Source organism: Dermacentor silvarum, chromosome 11 (assembly GCF_013339745.2).
Source record: "Dermacentor silvarum isolate Dsil-2018 chromosome 11, BIME_Dsil_1.4, whole genome shotgun sequence".
In the NCBI taxonomy this organism is placed as follows: domain Eukaryota; kingdom Metazoa; phylum Arthropoda; class Arachnida; order Ixodida; family Ixodidae; genus Dermacentor; species Dermacentor silvarum.
In genome coordinates, this window is record NC_051164.1 from 87,450,413 (window position 1) to 87,472,091 (window position 21,679).

At 45.1% G+C, this 21,679-nt stretch overlaps 1 protein-coding gene across 1 annotated transcript in view; it reads left to right on the forward strand.

Moving 5' to 3' along the window:
- The first annotated feature begins 673 nt into the window (after positions 1-673).
- The window catches only part of LOC119433202 (inaD-like protein), a 239,423-nt gene continuing 218,417 nt past the window's right edge, over positions 674-21,679 (forward strand). The window contains exons 1-2 of the mRNA XM_037700356.2: positions 674-750; positions 6,277-6,603. The gene's annotated coding sequence lies outside the window, so the exon portion shown is untranslated. The remainder of the gene's footprint in view (positions 751-6,276; positions 6,604-21,679) is intronic.

A 21,679-nucleotide genomic window follows, 5' to 3' on the forward strand; every position in this document is an offset into this window, starting at 1 on the left:
GCATGCGCGGACGACGAACAGAACCACTGCGTCATTCTGAGGACAGAGCGTGACGCGGCTGAACGCCACCGAATCCTGCCGTAGTGATTGGCTCGCCTGCGGAGCCTTCGAACAAAGTGCGAGTCAACCCCGCGGTAACACGCCACGTTCAGCCAGCGGAATGAGTCAGCGATTGTTTCCGTTGCGTGAGCCCAGCTTGGTCGACAAGGCGGAACATTTCATTAGCAGGCAGAATGGTGATAACTGTCGTGGAAAACACGGACAGGGAACGCAGGAAATAGCATCGGATAACCTCAAACCAAACATGAGGCTACGCGCGGTGGTCACCATCATAAGTGGGAAACGGAGGCGCATAAGCACGGACCATATGAACTGGTCAGTCCGCTTCCTCAAGGCAAGTTGCCACGCTCCGCACAATACGGGATGCCATGGAATTCCGCTGAATCGTGGTGACCCGACATGTCCCTTATCGCGATGAGAAAGCTTTCCTGTTGGACAGAACTGCAACGCGACGGCCACATGTACACCAACACCGGCACCGCATATGTGCTGAGCCCCCGGACGCGATTAGAAATCTTCCCGCAGCATCTCGGAGACGAAAACGACACCGTCATGGCCGAAGCGGGACTGTTGTCGAATCTCGTCATCGCCGAGCACGCAGAACGGAATGAATGCGGCCTCCCAAGACGTTGCTGCAGGCTCAGGGCAAGCGCACAGCTCGAGAACCGGCGGCAGCCATGTTAACGAACGGTGAGCTAACTTGTTTGCATCAGGGTAGCATGCAGGGCGAGTATTATTGCAAGACACAGAGTTGGGCGAGTTGTAATTTAGACAGACATGTTTCAGCGTGTAAGAAAAATGAAAGGAGGTGAAGAGACGAATGGACGACAGAAAAGGCAGAACGCTGGTTGGATGCAGGCCGATGGTTTTCGTTTTGTCCCCATTCTTATGTGCGAACAGTAGCACAAGGTCGCGTTTTCTGCTCGAGCGCCCGCTTGCCTCGGGCACTGATGAACTTGGAGCCCTTGGGAGCTTTCATTCCTTTCTTTTCCTTTCTTTTCTTTTACTGCTTGGTACGTTTACCAGCAGGTAAAACGCTTCGTGCAAGCGGACCCTGGGTGTCGAGTCACAAGCTGGTTAATCTAACCGTCTGTCCTGTTTTGTGGACAGAAAAAAAGAACGTTTCGGAAAGGTACCTCAAAATCGCAATACCTCGGGCACCCTTCATGACTTCTTCTTTTCATTATTTTCTTTGTGTGTGTGTGTGTGTAAGCGTTCACTTTTTTTTTTTTCAGATTTCAATAATGTTTTCAAAGTTCCCGGTGAAATAAGGTGACGTAAAATACAGGCATACCTTTGTCATTCCCTCCCATATTTTTTTTTATCTCTAAAGCTCTGCTGGATGACAAAGACAGGTCGCCCGCTGCAATCGAACTCATTCGTCAAAAACCACGTTCCGGCAAGTTACATTTTGTTCTTGCTTTCTTTCAACGTAGCCTGAACGATGGTTACCACCCACGCGAAACAAGATACTGCGCTCTTTCGAGAAGTTCCGCCTCAAAGGAGCAATTCGTATCGCCAGTTTCCGTGTGCCCCCTTTGAGTTTTTCCTGTTTTCTTTTCTTTTTGTCTTTCTTTCTTTCTGTTCTTATTTCTCTATTTCTCTTTTTAGAGCCATACGCTTCGCTAGTCACGTCCAACATTTTCGTCGAGTCAACGGGTCGCTATTAAATGGGCTGTTCTTTACCTACACGTCAGCTTCCTCGGAGATTCTGACGAAAACTATGAGTTAAAAAAAAAAGGGAGAGAATTGTATCGACGATGTTGCAATAAAAACGTTGCGTGCCAGGTTGGAGGGTTCCAAGTATAGTTTACCGCGATCGTAACTGCACAGACCTTGCTGCAAAGAAATTTACCTTAACGGCAAGACTCGCCTGTCGTTGTTCAAGACTGATACTCTCTATCGATCTTATTTTCCGTTATTAAAACTTCACTTTTCGATCATGCGTTTTTTATCCGCAGACTTCTGTAACTTGTTAAGTGTGATAGACGTGAAAATTTTTTCGTACAATTTTGTTCGAAGAGTTTGCCTTATGTAAGTTTTTATTTTATTTTTACTTTGGATTGGTATTCGATTGGGCACCGTGTCTTCTTAGCCAGCAAGAAAAGATGCATGATTAATTTTTCGCCCTACCTCGCTACCATCCAACGGCACAATAGGCAGCATGGTGTGTTGCATGCTCACTTGACGAATCACGTCATTTTCACGCGTCACAGTACTTGTATTACGGTGCTGAAGGCGCTGGGGAGTGGGCGGTGGGTAAGAAGCCGTATTCGATCCGGCTGCAAGAGATACTCACTCTAAAATCATCTTGGTACCTTAACTTGAGCTCAACCTTTCTCCAGCGGATATTTGCGTAGGTTTAGGGTGTCCCACGGTGAAGAGGTTAACTGCCACTTTCAACGGTGGTATCAGCCTTCAATGGCTTGCTTTAATGTTGAGGAGGCCGAAGATCTCGTATCCACGTCTTGCTTTGGTGCAGTGCTACAATCTTGGCACTTCTCGTTGGCTCACAATGTGGGGACAGCCGGAAATGCTTGGTGCTCGGAAAAAGCGTTTCTTGCGCAGCCAGGATCGCGCATTCCTTGCGCACTACTCCTGCGTATGACCTGAAATTCACAGAACGTCCACCGGGGTGGCGTAGGGTTCATGCTGACGGTTAGGGCGCCTACATGCAAGGCTGATTACAGCGCTGCATGTAGGCTACCCACTGACGGTTAAGAAGGCACTGCTGCGCGTCAAGCTCAGATAGACATATCCACACCTCTACGTATTCACCTAACTTTCTACGCCGTCAGTGAGAACTGTAGGCAGTGTATGCATAGGGGACGACGTATCGAGACTATTAAAATGTGGCCGCGGTGCGGCTGGTGCTATGGCGTTATGGTGACGCGCCCCTAGTGGCGTCCGTTAACTGGCGGTCGGGCAAATGCCGAAACGTACACTCGTCATCAATATGAATGAGAACAGCGAATCTTTGCTCTTTTTTTTTTTTTTTGAGACACCGATAACTCGTGATGCATGGGTTCAAATGAGCTAGGAACTTGATACATTACAATAATCTTTCCTGTCGAACATTTATTCTTATTTAACACTTTTGTGGCGGTCATGTGTATTTGGCCCCTACGGGCACTTGAAAAAAAATTTACCTGGTCGCTTTCATATTGATGACGTCGTTACGTGGACCAACGTTCATCTCAGGTGCTGTGGGATCGCAACGCGCACCCTCTATAAACACTCAATGAGAACGCTTTAATTTTATGCCCCGCTGCGCCCAGCAACGGCTGCGGCACTCTGAGCGCTACTCGCTGCCTACGCGGCTGCTCATGACTCACCTCTAAAGAATTGCGTAAATAAAGTGGTGTTTAAAAGCATCCCCGAGTTGGCGTCCCCCAGGTCTTGACGGCTCCAGGCCCCGTATGCTTGGCCGAAAGGAACAACGCTCAACACGCTGTGATCATAATGTCTCTTAACGTATAGCAGTATAGCATAGCATAGTACAGTATAGTATAATATAGTATAGTATAGTATAGTACAGTACAGTATAGTATCGTATAGTATAGTATAGAATAGTAGAGTATAGTATAGTATAGTATACACGTATATTTTAGTGGAGTATATTATACAAATAATACAGTATGGTATATTATAGTATAGCAAAGTTTTGGGGAGTCGGCGCTTTTCGTTGTGTCTATCCTTTCTGCTCTTGTATGCTTCCGTGCTATGAATTTAGCCCGTTAACGCTGAGCTTATCATTTTCCAACTTACCTCTCATTGTGGGCTTTTTAGCTTCCTACGAATTTCTTTTTTTTTTCCTTCTTGCACTTCAAGCTCCGGTCTCGCAGGCTAGCGCTAGCAAACTGCATTTAATGCGTATTGTTGAAAGATGTCGGTAAGCTCCCTATAATGTGGAGCTTTTGTGAACACATTTGTGAAATGTGTTCGACGCAATCACCTCAGCAGGATTAACGGGGATAATTGCACGCTTCCCATTACAACACGGAAACAAAACGGTGCATCTATGTTACTGTCGAAAACCCATTTCCACTCACGTGTGGTGCTCCATTGACAACGTCACTTGATCGGGGTTGTGACCTTTAGCTCTGACCTGGGTTGTACACGCGTTTATTGCCTCGCAAGCTTTACCCCGAGCGGCTGACGCGGAAGAACCTCGTAAACCCTCGGCTGAGTTCTTTTGTTCGGGTCCAGCTTAGAGCAAGAGCGTATAGAAAAAAGAAATCAACCTAAGGCGACTTAAGCACCAGTTCGGCCAACTCAAAGAAAGGAACGCGTTTCTACTGAAATCTTCATGCCGTCGGCGCCATTGTTTTGCGCGAACGTCGTGCAGACGAGGAGGTCGCAAGATATTAATCTTCTGTGGAACAATAGGAATGAACCTTACCCCTCACGGCTCACTATGCGGCAGGCTTAGCGTTATAACTACCACCGGGCAGGTACGCCTACGGCATTCGGCCGGGCGGCCAGGCGCCTAATAACGCTCACACAAGAACAGGAACACTGCCCAACGTTTATTCAGTGACAGACTTTTTTTAAAGCCTTTATAAACCAGCTATGGCACGTGTGGTGACGTCAGCCTGACGTCACGGCAAACGCGGTTTGCAGTCCTCGTTATCACTTTCACTATGCGGCAGGCTTAGGTTCAGGGTGGAGGCATTGCACAGCGTCGGTCGGAGGTCGTTTATTCTAAATTCCGTAGACGGAGGTACACTGAGCTTTTCTGTATACTTCTGCTGTTACCCCCGGTGCTGGCTCAGTGGCTATGGGGCTCTGCGACTGCGAGCGAGGTTACGAGTTCGTTTCCCGGTACCGGCAGCCACATTTCGAGCGGGACAAAATGCAAAAGTGTTCATGCACTTAAATTTAGGTGCACGTTATAGAAGCAGGTGTTCTCCATCAATCCCGAGCACTCCGGTACAGTTGGTCGCTCGCAACTTGCTGCGTAGTTTCAGGACCGTAAACATTATAATTTAACTCAACCTTCAGCGGTGAGGCAGTTATTGTCAAAAAAATTATTCCCGTATACGCTGTCCGTATAACAAAGTAGTTTTGTTTTTCCTTTGTATTTATCTTTAGGAAGGGAGGGGGAGTGAAAATTATGCCTGATACTTATGAGAAGTGAGACAACGTAAAAGGTTCTTTTTTCGCATTCGTGATTAGGTTAAGGCACTTCGTGATAATTAATCGTCACGCTATTCATTCCTATCGGTATTTTTTTAAATTCTTAGCACAGAAAAAGACTACAAATTATCTAGTTGTAATGTACTTTCTTACTATCAGAATATTAAGAAAGACATTAGCACTTTGTTTCTCCACAAGCATTCGTTTTCTCCCTATATTTCATTTTTCCCAAGCAGATTTCGTTACTGACATGACGAAATAACGTCGACTGCTACTCGTAACATAATCATAAAGTGCAGATATGCGACAGGCGTCCCAAACATTTACCACGTGTTAGTATGCGAATAAAAGTTACAAACACAAAATAATTAGGGCGTAGAACATTCGGAAGGAGTGAAAAAATAAAATAAGAAATAAGCATCTTGGTATATACATCTCTCGCAGCAGACATCAACGAAATTCGTACTCGAATTTTGGCGCTATTCCTTAAAACGAACTTTTCTAGACTCAGCGACGCCATTTCTCGTGTTTGCAGTTCTCTCTGCTCATCTTGGTGATAATCCAACATTTAGGAGATAAGAAGAACGTTGCAAGTAATTCCTTAGGTACGACAAACCAGAGTGGCATTTTACACTTCCCGGATACTCGTGTTTTGTGTTCACTGCGCCTTTAGTCCCGTGAGAAAGCGAAACGCTCGTCGTGGCAAAGCAAGAATGCGATTTGGTTTGGGCCACTGCATGCGCCAGATGGCACAGCTGTTCTCTCACCCAGCAAATAGATTACATTCGTCCGGCATTTTCCCCCATACGATGCGTACTTTGATTCATTCCAGGCGAAACATACAATTATTCCATCTATGCACAGCAATAATCAAAGTCAGCCGTGAAGTAAGTACGTACAACCTTAGGACCACTGTAAAGTGCGGTAGAGTGAGGGGCTCAGCTAGAGGACCTTCTAACCCGACTGACTCTTGGCAACAACCACTGGCATTAACTTATAAGAACGCATTCTTCAGACTAACAGTGCGTTTTGTTGCATTTATTTCACTGAGCTAATTTTGCCTCTTGTTCTTTTCAGGAAACCGCCTCGCTGCCCTGAGCATAAACACCAACGGAATCGAATTTCTCACCGTAAGCATCTCAACGACATCCTTCGTTATTGTGAGCCTGAAGTCTGGAAAGCGCGTTTGAAAACACTCGTCTGCCACTTGTCCGCTCAAGCATTGCCGTTATCGTCAGCGTATCGTGGAGCACCTCCCTGCGGCATCTCGAAAGCGCAATTGGTGGCTTGTGACGAAAGTGTTTCTGTGCAAACATTGTGAACTTGAAACAGTGTTGTTCAGCGCCAAAAGGATTACCCGTGACGTGGAATCGCCTTTCGTGCCGTCAGCGAACACTTCTTAAGGTAAGCCACATTGTTTGACTTCCACCGAGGTATCTGAACATCCGCGTCTATATTTACGATACACTTCAGGTAGCTTCAATTGTTCCAGTGTCTTCTGCACACCGCGTCTCTACACTATTGACTTTCTCTAAAAAAAGAACACTCTTCGCGCTACGAAAAAGTGTCTCTTTTGGCCTTTGAGCCGCCAACCGTGTTCGACTGTTTCTCGCATTTCAAGCGTGCTTGCAGATTGTCTTCTAAGTGTGAGTGCACCGACGTGCACCCAACCAAAACACGCGTAACACTTGTTTTCTTCTATAGTACGGAGTGCGCTCAAATATACCGATCGATGCTGACACCCTTGCCAATACTAGCCCAATTATTTCCAAAACCAGCTACTTTTTTTTCGCTGCAGCCTGCGCCTTCTATACGATGCCAATAAAATAGCCTACTGCGCATTTGCGACTTCTCTGAAAACGGCTGCGCAGGACACGTGTGTTTTTCACACGAAGGACCCAATAGAGGAGAGAGAGAGAGAGAATAAACTTTATGCAAAAGAGCACGCAAGCGTAGGTAGCTCCTCCGCTCTGCAGTGGGTGGTTCCCTCCGTCCAGGAGTCCAGTGGCCTTAGCTGCCCTTCTCGCTCGGTTGACCAGTTGAGCTGGTCCGTCGAGTCGGAGCCGGACAGCGCTGCCTCCCATTGCCGTGTAGTGGGGTGTGTTATGGGTGGGAACTGTGGTGTGTTTGCGCAAGCCCATACCATGTGGTAAAGCGTTGCGCATTGATCGCAGTGTGGGCATTTATAGGAATACAGCGCAGGGTGTATGGCGTGGTAGAGACTCAAATGTGGAGATGTGTTTGTTTGGAGTTTTCGCCATATTACGGCTTCGACTCACGTTAGATCATTGTGAGGCGACGGTAGTGTTCTTCGTGAAAGGCGATAGTGTTGTAGGATGTGCGTGTAGGTTAATGGTATAGGCTCTAGATGGAACTGCTCGGCGCGGCCATCTCGCGGTTCCCGGTGTGCATGCGCGCGGGCGCAGACTTGTGCCTGCTGATTGCCACGTAAAGACTCATGCCCCAGAGTCCACACTATTTGTATGTATGGTGGGAGCTGGTTCGCTCCATTCAGAATGTTATGTGCGGCCCTGGAGATATTGGCCCTTGAAAATTTTCTACATGCCGTCTGAGAGTCCGTCAGAACTATGACGCAGTCCCAGTGCGGTATCGTCGTGATGGCTAACGCTATCGCTAGTTCGTCTGCCTCCGCAGCACTCACTCTGGAAACCGACGACGCAGTTGACTCGGCCCCGTGATTGTCGAATACGCTGGTGATGAATGCGGTGCTTCTTGCGGCGCTGGCCGCGTCTACGTATAAGACATTGGGGTGGTTTTCATACTTTCTCGCGAGCGCCTGCGCTCGGGCTTGTAGCCGTCCGATGTGGAAGTTTGGGTGCATGTTCCTGAGAATCGGTGAGACGTGCATAGTTTCTCGTATTCGTGTTGGCATTTTTGTCAGTGCGTTGGTCTTCCGTACGGAATGTCCAATACGTTCCAAGACCCAACGTTGCGCTATTGTGCGTAGTAGTCTTTTCTTCTGGCTTACCCGTGCGTTGTTTTACACCCCTGTCTCCTCGAGGCGAGGATGAATATGCATAGAGAAACTCCAAAAATTTGAAAAAAGCGCTTCAAGCAACTGTGCTTTCGCGGTATGACAGAAACTTTTTTTTTTTTCATTATTTCGCTGGGTTCATCGTCCTAGGGATGAAATCGCGGTCGAGTTTTACCTGGAAAGTTTCAAAACGGTTGCAGTGCTTTTGTTCTTGTCTTCCTTTTTTTCACGCGCATGCTTTTTTTTTTCTCTCTATCTTCTGAAGTATATAACTCGCGATTTGTGTCCCACTTACTACGAAAACCTTGATTCATGGCATTGCCTTCTACATAGCGAGCGATACGCTATAACAATTCCACACTGTATTCTTTAAAAAGTAGGCATTTATCTACGACAAAGCGGAATTTTTCTAACTTACTTTTGTGGTGTCTTTATATTGATTATTTTCAAGTAATTCCTTATTTATGAAATATGTAGATTTTCACATATTTTTTTGTAGCCAGCATTCAACTAAATCAACTAAGTCCTCTGATTCCGTATCGACGACAACGCAATATATGTGTTTTCTATAAACAATTTATAGGCAATGATTGCTTAGAAGGGCAAGGCTTTAAGATTATTATATTAAATGCGAATAATTTCTTGGCGGATATTTGCCACTTTGACTATATCTATCTATCTATCTAGCCGCCTACGCCTTTGTGCTCTCATGGTCGTTTCGGTAACTTGCTAGGTACCAAAATTGGCATAGTATGACAAGAGTGTATGACGAACAGAAATGATAGGCCATGACATAAATGTCACGACATGCGTGTCATGTAGGTCATGACAATGACCCCGAGAGAAAAGTTGAACACTCAAAAACCGCTCAAATGGGTTCGGACGTGTGTACTAAGTGAAGGAAACACTAAAGGATGATGGTAGAAGTCACAGTCATGAGCATGACTCAGCAAAAATGACAATGACTCAGCGCAAAAAGATTAACACTCAAAAGCCACTGAAATGGGTTCGGACGTGGGTGCTAAGTGAAGGAAACACTAAAGAAAGATTAACACTCAGAAACCAATAGAATGGGTTCGGATGTGGCACTAAATGCAGAAAAGGCCAAAGTTTGATGGTCAATGTCATAGTCATGAGCACGACTAAGGCTTTAGCCTTAAGGTCTCTCAAGCGTAGCTAAAGGGACTCCTGACGACTCATGACATGAATTTCATGACATGCGTGTCATGTAGGTCGTGAAACAGCCGCCTACGTCAGGGTGTTCTCATGGTCTTTTAGTTAACATAGTAGGCTCTCCGCACACTGCTTCGCATAACATCGATTCCCACAGGGCGTGGGATCTGCCGGCTTTTTTTTTTTTCTTTTCCCGAGTAGAGATATTCAGCATTCCTTAAATACGCTTTCTCTATAAATATTTAGGCCAGTCTGCAGATTATAAACAAATTATACAGAAGGGCCTATAAATCGTGTAAGGCAAAACGTGTGCAGGCTGTTCGTAGATGCCTATACGAAAACCTTCAGACTTTTTTATACAACATAAAAAAAATGATGGGTATATATGAAGTGTACCCACTATATTGAAGAAATAATTACGAATCGCTAGCTGTCTGCATTGGTTTCTCTGAACGAAAAGCGAGTCGTGCAAGCTTTTCATCGCCGTCGGATGCTTTGCTGTCATAAACCAGCATCACACCAGATACACCAAGCGCAGAACGCAACCAGTTGAAAGCTGCGCAATCACTACAGGCTTGCGGCAGACGATATGAAACAGACAAGAAAGTACGAAAACCTATGTAGCATTAAGAACTTGTTTTCATCAAATAAAAAAAAGCGAAATCTCCGATACTCCTGTTCTCACCGTCATCGTGCACATCGTTTGGTCATTCGTTACCCCGAAAATAGCACTACGTTCTACAGTGTTCCTTTTCGAAGCTGTATTTTCGTTTCGCCTTGCTGCATCGGCGTCGAGATTTACAGCGCGCTCGGGGGACAAAATAACACCAAAGCAATTTCCGCTCGCTCATCCACGAAATTCTAGGCGGCGCCTGGTTCGGCAGTGCTATTCCGAAGGCTTGCTTCCGCTATCTCGAAAAATTTCATCTCCGGCGCAGCGCTAATATCGCGCGTGTACGGGTTATCACGCGCGGACGATTTATCATTACGACCATATTGCGCTTACCGCCTTATATATCGCTCCATTTTTCATAACAAATTAAGCGGAACTGTCTTTCTCTTTGGCACGAATGGCGCTCGTGCGCATTCTTTCGACGCGTGTTAAGCAGCCTGTTTTATTCGGCGCAAGTAACGGCCGCTGTTCGCTCTTTCTTCCTTTCTTGGCAAAAAAAAATATGACAAAATCGTGCACTTAGATTTGGGTCACGTTAAACAACCCCCAGGCGGTCATAATTTATCCTGAGTCTACAACAGCGGCTTGCCTCACAGTCATCACGTTAATTAATTAAAAATTCAATATGGGGTTTTACGTGCCAGAACCACGATCTGATTATGAGGCACGCCGTAGTGGGGGACTCCGGAAATTTGGACCACCTGGGGTTCTTGAACGTGCACTTAAATCTAAGTACACGGGTGTTTTCGCATTTCGCCCCCATCGAAATGCGGCCGCCGTGGCCGGGATTCGATCCCGCGAAGTCATCACGTCGTGCCACGTAAAACCGCACAATTTGACCCTTTATTTTTAAGTTCTACTAAGGGTGATGCGCGTATAGTTGGATTCGCTTTCGTCATATGCGATGTGTAACCTCTTGTAATATTTGCGTTTATTAAACACAAATGTCAAAACTTTATTCTCACGGAACGTTTTACGTTTGCGCACTACACCAGTCACAACTTAGCCGAAATGCAAGCAGCAAATGTGCGTGCGTGCGTGCGTGCGTGCGTGAATATGGGTGTGAGCGTTGCTTGACGTCGACACGCTGTAGCAGTGAACTCACCCAAAGAGTAAGCACAAACGTCCAGGTAAACCGATACTAAGGTGTGGGGAGCTTCGCGAGAACCTAAAAACGGCATCTCTGGCACAACCACGCGGCCACGTATCGAGCCATGCATGGTTCAACACCCGTTTACCATATGGTCAGTATACACACACGACGCGCTGCATCGGACATTGAAGGAAGACCGCCGCAAACTATACAATCCATCAAACACACGTGAAGGCACAGGCGCCGTCGTCTCTTTACGAAACAACTTCGGGCGACACTGATCGAAAAGCTAGCTTGTTTACGAAGCGCTCACTCAAATCCTGTTTCGCCGCTTGTCGACTGATTAGAACCGTCAGGCACGCAATGTTTCTTGCTTCTTCGGTTACCCAAACACGACGCCAATGGAAGCGGTTGGCACGCTGGTCAAATAAACACTGTTTCGCAGGCACCTGCCCGTATTGCGGTTTTCGACGCTAAACTCGTCGTAAGATAAGGGCGAAAATTGATTGCTCTCTGGATTCGTAATGCAGAATTGAGCGAGACGCTACGTAAGCCCCCCTCCCCACACACACACGGACATTGCCAGCACAGGCGTCAATTACTAGTTTTTAATCAGGCAAGGAAGAACTTTTATTTTTATATTTATTTTTATTTTAGTCATGCGTCTACAGTTACAAACATTTCGGTCATGCGTCTACAGTTCAGGTAGTGTTGCTGCTATGTACTGTTTTGTGTATACTATTCCCGCTAAATGTACCGTTTCGTGCAATTGGTTAAGAGACTACATTTGCGCATGCACGGCAGAAAAAAAATATTGGAGAGAGTCCTTGCATAACTGGTGAACAAATGTGCGTGTATATGCTTCTATCCCTCTCTCTTTCTCTACGTCTCCCTTTTTTTTTTTCAACTTTTCTTTCACCCTTTCCCCAGCCCGGGTAAGCAGATTGAATGTCTGTCCTCCGGCTAACTTCACCGACTATCACGTCTGACTTCTCTCGTTCTCTCTCAAGGGAGACAACCATTTATCTACGCCTACCTTATATGTTCATGCTGCAAAATCCGATGAACTATGCAAAACAACCTATGAAAAATGTATGTTCGTGAGGTCTACGAGTCCCGTTATCTCCTCGCTTGCCCTCGTATCTTCTCGCGTCTGTCTCACGACCGCTGCTGCTGGCGCTCGTTGGCTGGGGTCTTTTTTTCTTGCGACAGTTTGTGGCTGCATTCTCTCTTCAAGTTTCTCGTCTCCGTCTCAAAACATTTTGTCCAGCTTACTTCGCTGTCCGAACAAAATGACTGAGAATGATCGACTGGGCTGCTCGTAGACGTTTCGCACTCGTAAGCGACAAGAGGCCCATGTCGCCGGCCGTGAACGACACGAGAGGGCCTTCAGCCTCATAACGCTTTTCTACCCGCTACCGAACGTGCCTCTATTCGATACAGCAACTGCTAATCAACTCACGTCTCGTGCAAGTTAGTGACGTCACCGGGAGATAACGAAGAAAGTTAAGAAAACGCTTTCGGAAACCCTAGTAGTCGCGTAACAGTGCTAAACGAAGTGCTTTATTTGTGTCAAGTACGGCAGAATAACGAGTCCAGTTTTTTAGGTGCGAAGCACCTTATGCGCTCGGGCTGTCTTTGTCCTCCTGTCGTAATCTTCGTCGTCGTCGTCGTCGTAGTCACGGTAAGCAAGTGGCTCGTGCTCGCGCTCGGCACGTGCTCGTGCCACTGCTCCCGCGTTGGTCGTCGTCGTCGTCTTCCACAGCTGGCCGCGTTGAAGCAAGCGGCTCGTGCTGCGCTCGGCACGCGCTCGTGCCACTGCTCCCGCGTTCGTCGTCGTCGTCATCTTCCACAGCTGGCCGCGTTGAAGCAAGCGGCTCGTGCTCGCGCTCGGCACTCGCTCGTGCCACTGCTCCCGCGTTCGTCGTCGTCGTCATCTTCCACAGCTGGCCGCGTTGAAGCAAGCGGCTCGTGCTGCGCTCGGCACGCGCTCGTGCCACTGCTCCCGCGTTCGTCGTCGTCGTCATCTTCCACAGCTGGCCGCGTTGAAGCAAGCGGCTCATGCTCGCGCTCGGCACGCGCTCGTGCCACTGCTCCCGCGTTCGTCGTCGTCGTCATCTTCCACAGCTGGCCGCGTTGAAGCAAGCGGCTCGTGCTGCGCTCGGCACGCGCTCGTGCCACTGCTCCCGCGTTCGTCGTCGTCGTCATCTTCCACAGCTGGCCGCGTTGAAGCAAGCGGCTCGTGCTCGCGCTCGGCACTCGCTCGTGCCACTGCTCCCGCGTTCGTCGTCGTCGTCATCTTCCACAGCTGGCCGCGTTGAAGCAAGCGGCTCGTGCTCGCGCTCGGCACGCGCTCGTGCCACTGCTCCCGCGTTCGTCGTCGTCGTCATCTTCCACAGCTAGCCGCGTTGAAGCAAGCGGCTCGTGCTCGCGCTCGCCGCGGCTCCCGCGTTCGTCGTCGTCGTCGTCTTCCACAGCTGGCTGCGTTGCCGCTCATCACTCCAGCGTAGAATTTCATTTCTCTTCTGTCGTCGTAATGGGGAGGCCGTGTTTACGGAGTTATGAGCCAACGCTTAAGGCAGTATAAGCCCAGTAGCGGACATCACTGCATGCTTCGCACCTCCCCGTGGTTTCACGTTAGTGGAGCTGCATTTTTATCCAGAAACGCTTCCCGGATCCGTAAACTCCTTAAGACGGGGCGAAATGCTTAATGGGCTAATTGTACAACAAAATCTCACTTTGGCTAAAACACTAGTTACATACGCGTAGTTTATACCACTGAATAAGTGTCGGCAAAATTGGTAGTGCTGGCCACTGTCTCATTTTCTTATTAGCAGCCCTTGAACAGCACCTATAAGCAGAATGACACACGCACCTGATGGTTGAAGGATATGACGCAAGTCTCCTAGCTTGTCGCCTGCGAAATTTTTTCCAGACTTTCGGACTAGCAACAGCAACTTTGTACGAATAAGGTTGACACTGAGCTTAATGACGCGTGAACAGGTGTTCTTTTGCTATGTTAACATTATATTACTGTTTGAAATTTCGTATGGCGGGGGTGGGGTTGGCACGACAAGGGATCAAGTAATAAAAGTCGAACAATTGCTTGGCCCCTCTTTAGAAGCAATCATTTAGCTTCATGTTGAAGACCTCGTCGTTAGGCTTAAATATGTCTTACGAGGAACCCATGGGAACAGGCGACGTATGGATGAAGTCACAAACAAAAATCTTTGGGCAAGGTATAGGACTAAAGTGATACATATAAATATAGATATTCTAGTGAGCGGAATTATAGGTGTAATCTATCCCAAGTACGTTAAGAAAATACGTTCTGTAGCACATCCCCCAGATGATAAAATTCCCTTGAAATACTTTGTCCATTCAGGAGAACCTACGTACGAAGTGTTCAGTCAGGCGGGAAAACCGTTGCATGCAAGCACAGATAAGTGCAAACTTAACTTAAATAGATACATAGTCCCCGGAAAGTGAGTGCTTTGGAGTACCCTAAGATTGCTAACACATTAAAAAAGAAATAAAGGAATATACTTTTTTTAGGTGCATGGCGGAATAACCGCATAAGAGGAACAAGAAATGACAACGTTGAAGGACTATTTATGCGAGCGAGGTTGATTGTAATGTATCAACACTATTTCTATGTTTTTATTTCTTTTCATTTATGCATACTGCTATACAAATGTACTGGGGTATTGCAGGAGTGGATACAGCAGAGCAAACAAAACAACATAGTATTATTGAACATCTTTAGGCATTTCCTTCGGGCGCAATTATCCAGTTTACTTCATTGTGCAGTTTGTTAGAAAATTCACAGCCATAAAGTTCACAATGAATGTGCTTAGCAACTTCGCACACAAATACTACAAGAGGCAATTGCCGCAACGAGCCATCTAAGCTACTGCAAAGTTCAACCGCAAGAACCGCAGAACAAGAAAATTCGAAGCAGTTTAGGAAAGGCGCAAACGGTTTGATATTCGACGGGTGAGTGCGACGTGTAGCTCTGGTTGAAATGCTCTGGAAGCAAATCAGTGTATGAACATTATTTTCTGACTGTAAACAATCTTGTGAATGGTAAAAATGCGCTCAATCGTGCATCTGTGTTCGAGTGTGGCAAGCGATATAGGTCCCCTGCACGAAGCGAGGATGGGAACGTTTGGTACTAACGACGATGTGCAAACCTTAGTGCTTGAACAATTACTCCCGCAGTTCAGTCTCTTTTTTTTTCTTTACTTTGCCGCTTATTTTCGCAACTTATTCAAAAATATTTTAATCACCATCCTCCATCTTACGCAGAGCAGCATGTGAGCACAATGGTATACATATATGTGCCCTTGGATAAAGGGTCTCTTTTTATTATCTGCTTCAAGGACTAAGTACTCGTGTATTTAAACTGCTCTATTTAAAGAGGATAAGTAACGATATGAAGGACTCGGGAGGCGGAGACACAGGAACGAATCAATTAATGGGCGAAAAAGTCTAGAGTGTACTGTAATCTAATAATGAGGTTGACATACAAAAATAATGACAACGGAAGTGGTATCTACAAGAACTAAATCGTAAACCACCGGATAAGCCTTCAGAACGACTAGTTTCTTCTTGTTATTAAACGTGAAATTCGGAACTTTGGCCACTGACAGGGCCACCAATCCAAAAGTTCTAGGTTGGAAAAACAAGCAACAATACAAAACAAAGCAAAGATGATCAAAGTACAAGAAGTAGTCAAGTCTATAAAAAAATGGTGAAGCACTAACAGCGAAAACACATGGATTACCGAGAAAATTATCTACTGCAAAAGTAATACGCTTCTCTGGTTGACCTCCCTGCCTTTGCTCTCGTTGCTCTCTCTCTCTCTCTCTCTCTCTCTCTCTCTCTCTCTCTCTCTCTCTCTGCAGCTGACACGTACGGTCGCCGACAAATTTGCCAAAAACCCGCGCAGCAGTGCTATTATCGCCAACGCTGGTCAGAATAAAACCAGCGTTGTCGCCGACCTTACTATACGTTTTTACATTATCTATGGCTACGATAGCGATAACGCCGAAACTTGTGCAACAAACATTTCTGCTGCGCCAAAGCGTAGAAACTAACTCTGCAGCTTAGTTCAAATGAAATTTCAAATCAAATCAATTTATTCTCCAGTTTACATGCCGGAGGGTCATATTGGGCTAAAAGCTACATACGTAGCTCGACGTGACCCAAAGACCAGACAAGACAATAGTACAGCAAACAGTGTGCGCACATGTACAATAATTCGCATATAATTCCAGCTGTCGCTGGAATTCCTCACTAGACGAAATACCTGTGAACGGAAAGACAAAGAACATTTCCGTCACGGCGAGTTAACAAAATTGGAAAAGGTTTTAACGGAATGCATTTTAAACAACACTACAATAGCAATACTAGCTATACAAAACAATGCAACACCAGCTATACTACATAGCATGAGACTGAATTTTACAAGATTAACATTTGCTAAGAAAACGAAACAGGTTGTACATTATATACTCAGAACCATACACAAAGGCAGAATAATAATCACATCAGATACAATATAAGCGAATTCTTTCTTACTGAAATTATCGATATTTTTGTATTTGTTTAAAGGGAATGGTAGGTTATGTATTAACGACTGATGCTTATAGAGTGTTCCGAAGTATGGAATTGACCATATCTCTGGATTTCTTGTGTTCGCATTAATGCGACGACGCTCTAAGGAGGCTAATTGTTTCATGTAGTTCCAAGTTATAATTGTGAAGAATATCGTGCACTATGTAATAAAGGATCAGTGTATAGTTATCAATTCGAATAACATTTTACTTACGGAACGCTTCTGTGGTGCTTGAATAATAGTCTATATTTCCAACATAGCGAATTATCTTCTGTAACATAAGAACTTTATGTATATTAGTTTTTGTGGTTGTACACCGAATTAAAGCGCAATAATATAAGTGTGAGTTAAATGATGCATTGTAAATCTGCACTTTGGCTCTTATAGGAAGTATACTACGACATCGTGACACAACACCTGTCACGGAAGAAAACTTTTTACAGAGATAAGTGACGTGCATGTCCCAAGACAGGTGTGAAGAGAAATAAACGCCAAAATATTTATGACTGTCAGCTACTTCTATTTTTTTACCTTCAAATGTGATAATTTTTAACTGCAGTAATTTGTTCTTGGAGCGAAAAATATTATCTTAGTTGTAGTCGCATTAATTTTAATTTGATTTAACCGACACCAGGTAGATAGGCTTTGTATGTACATTACATTCTACTGTTAAGTTGTGCACATAATTTCCAGATAGCATGACAGTGCTGTCATCGACATATAGAATGAATTGAGCTTTAGTATCGATATTTACAATGTCATTGATGTAGACGTTAATAAAAGCGGTCCTAGTACGCTTCCTTGGGGTACGCCAAATCTGTTCATTAAGAAAGACGACATGTGACCGTTCACGCACACAGTCTGGAATCTGTCACTTAGATAAGATTTAAATAGAGATAAACAGATACCGCGTACGGCCGTAACCGTCCAGTTTTTCTAATAAGATATTACGGCTGAGGCAGTCGAATGCCTTACTAAAGTCTATAAATAAAGCAAGCGTATAGATAGTGTAAGCACTATTAACGTACTTCGTCGTTTTCATTTGTACGTAGCCATCATCATCTTCCCTGTTCTTCTACTTCTTCGCGCATGAGCTGGGGCGTTTCCTTTTTGGAATAAAAAGCGCTTGACAGCTTGGTCGGTCTCGGTCTTATAATTGACCATACGACAGTGAATAATTTTCTCGAGGCCCGTCGAAAACACAGGCAACACCGAAATCGGCCTGTAAGTTGTTTGGGTCATTAGAACTACCGCCCTTCAAAATTGCCGAAATTTCAGCGTACTTCATTGCTTTGGCAAAGACGCCTGACTGAAGCGTTAAATTGAATATGTGAGCAAGAACAGGGGAAATGAAAGTTATGCAATGCTTAATGGGTCATAATTGTAGATTATTGATGTCTGAGGCCTTACTGTTATTTAAGAAATTAAATGTGGTACCCACTTCATATTCGTCGGTAGGCTGAAAGTAAATGCTATCGGTTATAATACTAGCATTTTTCGTTCCCGAAGTTGCTGCGACGAGTGAATAGGCAGAAGGAATTGCAGCGTTAATGAATTGTTGAATTAAAGTAATTGGCAAGGGCCTCACCCCTCAATTCAGTACCGTAATGAAGTACACTGGTTGGAACGCTCGTTTTCGTGCGACGGCCAAGAACGTCATTGATTATTTTCCATGTCTTATTAGGGTGCTGCCTTGTGGCAGTTAAGAAAAGCTGCTCATAAGTCCGTTTAGCACAAGTTCCATTTTCTTACTGCAATTAAAGAGGAGCTTAGACCCGCATTTTCTCTTTCATCCGCGTTCTACAATCGTTGTTGCGTGCAGCAGGACACGGAGAAATTTAGAGCATCCGGAATTTTCTCTGTAGTATCCCTGCTTAAATTTTCAGTCACTTTTAATCTAAAAGAGAAAAGAGATGATTGATTGATTGATTGATTGATTGATTGATTGATTGATTGATTGATTGATTGATTGATTGATTGATTGATTGATTGATTGATTGATTGATTGATTGATTGATTGATATTTCGGGGACCTCCCAACTACTTTTTTTTTACACTCACGTATTGCAACGCACCTGTATCTGCTGCGTCATGTAATCGACTCCACGACTCGTGATAATCAGTGTACCTGGTCACGACGGGCCATGAAGTCCGTGGAACGGCTTTCTTACAAGCATTTTAGCTCTAGAAGATACCTATGGTTAAAACGCATCGCGAAATTCATAGCAAGTTGCCATGCAGAAAGTAGAATTCAAGCAAAAGCAACTTCTTTCACGCACTTGTCTCACCTTTGACACTTGAAAAGTTGGTATGCGTCAGCTTACTTTCACTAGCGAGAATTTCGTTACTCGTAGATACTCGTAAAGTGACCCGCGGGTAAAAGTTTTCGTACAACAGGCCTACAGTCCAGTCCACATCATATTCTTTTCTTTTTTTTTTTTCTTTTTGGTTTCAAAGATGGTCGGACACCTATTTTTCAGTCGTAGGAATAATAAAGCGCATCCAACTATATTACGAAAGCACGGACACACCATGTTAGAACGATCCCTAAACGGAAATAGGCAATCTTCGACGTAAAACGCAGAAACGCGGGACACTGAGCAAACGAGTTTTGAAATAGCCCGACGCTCAAAGCCCGTTTCGACTCTCGTCTTTCAAACGCGAGGCCCACGTTTCTCACAGAGAAGCGCTCGGTTGAATCCCGGCTCATTGTATACCCGCCTGTCAAAGGGTTGCCGGTAGCCAGAGTGGAGGAATGCAGGCAACAGTACTTTTTCTTTTTAAATCAGTGAAATGCACGCTCTCTGCCCGAGAGGCAAGCGTCTAGTTTCCTCGCACACACCTGACGTCTCAGTGTGCAATCACTGCACGGCTGAATAGAAATAATGGCGCCCGGGGCGAGTTTCAGTCGCTGTTTTCAAGTACTTTGCGAAGCTTATTCCAAAGCGCCCGCTCAGCTTACTTCAGCTCTGCTGACTTGAATGTTTCATACTATTTAACATCGTCTCTCATCATGCCAGGACCCTGTTCGAGATGCCTCGTGAGCGTAATGATGAACTTCATGAACATCTGAATGCATTAAAGCGGGATCGTTGGTGCCACCAACCTAGTTATCTTTATCTTTCCGCTTCGTCTACTGTCGGCCTTTAGATGTTAATGGTTCTTGTTAATAAAGCTTCCAATTTTATAGGCAATGTAGGTAGCAGCGGCCGCCAATTAATATTGGTTAATATTAATAATGTTACGTACATGAATTATTTCCTGTCAAACTACATTTACGTATTTTGAGAGAACCTGCTTTATTACTTTCGTGTTTGTAATCCTGATTATTTATGTTAACCACACAACATATTGCATGTGTTTATTTGCATTCATCCTTAGCTACTCTAGTGTCTGCTTTGTGATGTAACTGGAAACCAAGGCTCCCGATGCAGTCTCTGAATTTGGGGACCTTGTCGGTACTAAATTTGCATATAACAAATTGTATCTTTAATGAATAATATCCCACCTTTCTCGTCTTTTGCAACTCAAAGTAATGCACTGCCGATACGCCCTTAGAAGGGCTTTGCTCTTCAAGAGAGTAGATCACACGCATTGATTCCAAAGTTTTGGAATGTGCCATAGCTCTTGCTTCACCTTGTGCCTCAACACCGTGTTGCTAAGCTGCCACTTCAGCCGCTCTTACACGCTTTCTTACTACGCGCGCCTTGATCATTACTTTGGACGCCAACGCAAGTAAGTGTGCAATAAAGTCTCCCTATACAGGCTGTAGGATGCTTTATTATCACCGAGATTGAATCAATGATCAAAGCTGCTGATTGGTAATTTCATATTAAAAGCGATGTTACCTTTATAAGGCTCTGTTTCAACAAAAGAACATTCCAGTTGTTTGAGAAGCTAAAAACTCTTGTTGAGCAGGAAATAGCGCATGCACGAAAAAGAAAAGTGAAACCACGTTAAACACGAGTGCGCGTATTCGAGTGGGTTACTATTAATTCGTGATAAGGACCAGCTTTGGCCGGCGTGCATTTGAGCTCACATCACCGGGCTTCAAATTTTTACGAAACGGCCAAGCAGTACCAATCTACTTGCGAAAGCAAAATAAATGAGCGAATGCAAGCTCATGGTTAGCTGGAGACACCGACATGTTCGAGATTGATTGCCTGCCTCAAAGGGGTACCGTAAACACCGGGATAAATTATAATCGCGTGGCTGTAATTAGAGCCGGCATGTCGATGATAATGATATGCCGGATTGCGGTGCCGAAAACAGCAATGAGGTGATCCATCTCGAAGAAATGTCAAACAGATGACGTCCCAAGAAACTTATGCCAAGCAAAAATAAATATCAAAGAAATATCTGCGGGTTGGTATGACGGAACGGCTGTCATCCCTAGAGGAACTCTGAACGATAACTGTGCCATCCAGAAATTGAAAACAAGGAATCTGAAAAAACAAAAGAAACATTTAGACGTAGACGTTCCCAAGATGTTCGCAAGAAAGACACAGAAGCAATTAGGATTTTTGGGGTATCAAAAAATGCCATTACTCATTTCAAGAAAGAAGCTAAATATTAAATTAAGCCCCCACCCTCAGAAGAAAACTTTAAACTCAGTGCGTGCGTGCGTGTTTTATCATACCAGATCTTTAGAGCATTCTTTAAAGCTCGCTGCATTTGCGGGTGAAACATTCAAGAAATTAATTACTCTCTATTTCTCTTCTACCGAGCTTTATGGCCACAGCGACGAGCAAAAGCCCAGGCCGAGAACTTCGTCCATGATTCTCGTAATCCCTTCTAGTTGCCCGTTAGGCACGTGCGCGAGGAAAATGTGCGGCAGTCCAAAGCCCACAAATGGAACGGAACGCCATTTTCGCGAGCTCCGGCTTGAACTTTTAAAAGACTTTTCCTCGCTGTTGAGCACGTCTC